At 31.8% G+C, this 5,009-nt stretch overlaps 1 protein-coding gene across 1 annotated transcript in view; it reads right to left on the bottom strand.

The window, feature by feature from the left end:
- LOC108684162 overlaps positions 1-5,009 on the bottom strand; it is a 36,743-nt gene that overhangs the window by 15,854 nt on the left and 15,880 nt on the right. The window lies entirely within an intron of this gene.

Genomic DNA, 5,009 nt, shown 5'->3' on the forward strand with positions numbered 1-5,009 from the left:
TGCATCAAAGCTAAAAATAGTTATTTTGATCAATTATTATTTTTGGTATTAATAAAATATAATTATTAATAAAATATAACTAACAATCTAGAGTTTGTATTTTGTAAATATACGTCACTAACGATTTGACAAACACAAAATTTTGTAACCAAATTTTTTTGTTTTCAATCTGCATGTCATGAGTTTTTCAAAAGTCGAAACCTATTCATTCAAATTTCATCATTAGAAATGTGATATTTTTCCATATAGACATGAGTTATAAATACTTTGTTTTTCCACAAAAATATATTAATTTTTATGTCGCTTTCCTTTATGTTCAATTATCTAGAAATATACTAGTTTTTTTACTTGTGTCACTTTTTTTATCAACATACCGATATATAATTAACAATTTTTATTTTTACTTAAAACAAAACTACGTTATTCTATATACATATCATGACACGAATATTGTATAATATTGCATTTGTCGTTTCAAATCGATTTTATTGAATGTGCCGCAATTTCGCAGTCGGTCTGAAAACAACTTGATTTATTATTATCATTAATAATGAACGGTTATGTCGATCGACAATCAAACGTTCTATGAGGAACGCTTTAGAATCGATTCCATCGTGGTGATTTCGCTCATAGGTTAAACAAATAGGTTAAACATAATGAATTAGTCATGGAACGTATAATCAATGCTATGCATGGTTGTCTATTATAAACCGCTTTGATTGTCTATGTATACATTCTATAGATTCAGAGATTATTGATAAACATTAACTGATACTTATTTAATTTGAATTGCATTTGTTTTATCACGACGTTAACGATGCTCGCAATCAGATCCACCTTGCATGAGCTATTAATATCACAACTCTCTAGAATCATATTCAAGAACTCATTAGCCTTGAAAATATTAATAATACGAATAAACCATTTCTTTTAAAACAGATAATTAAATCATATATAAAGATCTTTTTTATAGATCTATCATTTAAGATCTATATAAATCTTTTTTTGCATGTTTGTAAAAATATGTAAAAAATATACAAAATATAGAAAAAAATACAACACATACAAAGATATATAATTAAGATTTTCCTAAAATAATTGTCTTTTAATTGTTATTAAAGTATACGCAAAAATATTTGAAACGTAAAATCTCCAATAAAAAAAAATCATCGCTAAAGAATAAAACGTAAATGTATGGCGGTGATACGATGAGAGTTATAAACTCGATTGCGGTCCAACATCCAACATTGTAAACGTAGCTCGCTAAGCTCATTCTCTCTCTCACCGTTATTAGAGACGCGGTGCATTCGATAATGCACTGGTTCGCTTGCTACTATCCACATAGTGGATAGGGCAGCGTACTCGGATTCCTGAGAATAGCGGGGGAAAGGAGCTATGCGAGGTATCAGAGATCGGAGGAAGGGAGGCTTCCCTGAGGCGGCTCCGTGGCGGAAGAGAAGAGAGACGGGAATCGCGGTGAGGCACGTCGGGGAAGGGGAATGACAACAGCCGTGATTATGCAGAAATGCGAGGCGTGGCGTTCGTAAAAGAAAAAAAAAACGAGACGCCGTAATTCTAAAGTCCGTATATTCGTGTCGCGGCCGCGAGATGAAACGCGCATTGAAGAACGTAGGATGGAGAGTCGAATATTCTCTCGCCTCTGCAGAGAGAACATCCGTCTCGGAGACGACACGATGACATCGACGTTCGAGGGGGAAATAACGGGTGAAACTCACAACGTTTTCTCACCCACTTTCCAGAATTCGTGATGAGAAGGACGTCGCGCGGTCTGGCGGAATCGTTTGTTCCGCTTCGCAGCCGAATCGGGAATGCGGCAAGTTCGTTGTGCCGCGAATTCCCGCGTTTACTTATTTTATCAGTCGCATCGATAACTGCTCGTTTCTTCTCGATTTTATGTCATTCATAGATTATATTATATACAGCCTTAGTAAGTATGAAGTTATCATTAATATTAATTTATAGATGATTTCTTAAAAAATATTATTATTTATGATTTCTTAAAAAAGATGGATAAAATCCAATGGAAAAAAAATATTAAAATTATTATAAAAATAAATATTATTTCACAATAAAACTTTTTGAGATTAATTTTTATTAGATATAGAGCATATTTACGTCACGCAATGCGTGAAAGTGTTTTATACTTTTAGTCAAGGCTGTATTTTAATTCTTATTCGTTTGTGTGCGGATACTTTTTTATCTCTCATTTTTGTGTTGCAATATTAATAGCTAATCAAAATATCTATATTAATAATTTGTTTAAGTAGATTTAGGTAAAGAAAAAGAAAATTTGGAGAGGTTGAGATTTTAGAATATTGATAATGAGATGATAATTTATCGAAAAACTGTAAGATATTTATAGGCGAAATCCAAAAAAAACATCGAAAGAGGAATAGTTGTGCTCATGAGAAATTTCGCAAAGTGTCCAATTCTAATTTTAATTCAATTTTGTACACATAGGTTACGTAAATAGATGACACTCAAAAAAATAAATTAGGAGCTTAAAACAAGTAAAATTTAAATTAAGCTGACATAGAATATTCCTCTTGTGTATAAAATAAAAAAAAATATAGTTAATTAATTCACGTATCAAAATTTGTAAAAAAATTCAATTGAACTTTCATACAATCTCTATTATATAATTAATCAAAATTTTAAGTTTGATATTTTTTATAAATTTATCGAATTAAATTTTGATGTATATACATAAGATGGAAATAGTTTTTGTAAATTGATTTTAACTTCTCCAAAAAGCATAAAATAAATAAGTACTGTCTATTTACTTATATTAATAGTTCTATTTACTTATATTAATAGTTCGTTATTTTTACATCTCGGGACGTGTTGATAATAAGAGAGTCTTGCTGTGGCATTTCCCTATCTCGGGCTCTCGAGAGCTTATTGTCGCATATCGTAGTCACATGTCATCGCAGCCACCATCAGGCTTATAACGCGCGCGATAACACGCCATTATCATCGTTATTTACACCGTACGCACGTCGCGGCGAAGTGTACATGCAAACAATCCACGTTCTTTCGTTAGCGTTTCGCTGCTGCCGTTAACGATTGGAACGCCGCATTGGAATCCCGGTGGCATTGATAATAAAATATCAACCGACGACACCTGAGTTATGTCTTCACGTGACGAGCGACTGTGTTATCTCTAGCCGTAATCATTTAGCACGGAGATAGCTGTATTAATATCCCTGAAATCCGAAGTTCTTCCAGGAACATCAAGACGCTTCTCCTATTTATTATTCATTACTCTCACGGATTTGTCGCTATATGAGAATACGTCGATTTCATCGTAAATCCAAACTAATTGGCAAAATAATTCCCTAGTGAAAAATTTTTCAGAAATTTGATTAAGTTGCTGAATTCTGCAGAATTTCAGAAATATCGAGAAAGTCTACGTCTTTCCTAGAATTTTTCACATATATGTGAAATTTGAAATATTCTAAGAAAGCTCATTCTCTATAATTTCTGAAAAAATAGCTTAAATATTTTCAGATTTTATAAAATTTCATTAAAAATTATAGAATGAGAAATCTTATTTCAGAATTATATATGAAAAATTCTAAGAAAAAAATGTAAACTTTATCAATTTTTCTGAAAAGTGTTTCAATTCGTATAAAAATTCAGAGAAGAATTTTCACCGGAAAGTTTTTGCCGATTTTTCCTTTATATATTCAAGGCCTCTATCCCCATTTACAACTCTATAATGACATGGTAATCTCTGATATCATGCGTGCAATGGAGATAACCGTTAAGCATTATAATATCTTCCGTTCTTCGCTAAATACGGAACTCGTGTTGCCACGTGCACTTAAAAAATCAAATTACATACATGAAAGAAAGCGCGCGCACGCGGAGATGCGTGACTCGTAAATCACGCTTCGAGATGTAAAGAAGAAGAAACGCCGCTGGAAAAGTAGGAGACTTTCATAAATGAAGAGGGATCCCTCAACCCACGTCGGTCTCTCATCAATCCAGAGCACAAGATAGAGCAACATGGGATTGCTTTTCATTATGTAATTTCGTTTCGGCTGTATGCTTGAGGAACACTGAACGTACTGATCTCGAAGGCGGATAAAAAGGCTACTCCTTACGTTCTTTCACGTGCCATAATCCGTTTCAATCGAGAAATAAATAGGATTGGTTGAATGAACGCCAGCTTATTGGGAGATACATTTATATATCTTCCTACGGAAAGATATAGCACACACGAGTCTCTGTCCCCGTTCCCGATGTGTCAGAATGAAAGAAAGATAATTGTTTTGTAATTTGCATAAATGTGCTAAATATCCGGTAACACAAAACCTGCCAAACCATTTATTAATGAAATACAATTGTTTAATGGGACGAGAGAGGAATCGATCAATCAGAAGAGATAAGGTAAGCGGAGTAATTTGAAGATCAATAGAAATTTTCAAATTATATAAAAAGATTATGGTCGAGAATAGTGTATTCAATTTAATTAATTAAATATACATGTCCATTGTTTGTTCTATTTATCTGTATTCAATCGAACATGCAAAACATACACTGTGTATCTCAATCGTTGTATAATTTTTTTAATTTACTTTGCTTTACTAAATTACTTTGCTTTATCTTATAATTAATTTGTTGTAGAACAAGTTATAAGATATCGAAAAAAATCATCTTCAAAGGATGCAATCTATTTGATGATGTAAGTCAATGAGTGTTGTTCCATTTTTATTACTCTTTGAGAGAAAGATAGAATGATACTCGTGTCAGCTTGTTTCATTAAATGGAAAGTATCTAATAATGTTCTGTAATTTAATAATATCGTATTGAATTCAATAAAAATTTAATAATAGAAATTAACGAATGAAAAAAAGAATATCATATGGAATTGGAAGCAAAATTTACAAATGAAATTATGGAACAGTTATTAATCTAGTTGAACGAGACACTAATTATTATTATCAATTTATTATTATCAATTATATCAAATAATATATATA

Source organism: Atta colombica, unplaced genomic scaffold (genome assembly GCF_001594045.1).
Source record: "Atta colombica isolate Treedump-2 unplaced genomic scaffold, Acol1.0 scaffold126, whole genome shotgun sequence".
Lineage (NCBI taxonomy): Eukaryota > Metazoa > Arthropoda > Insecta > Hymenoptera > Formicidae > Atta > Atta colombica.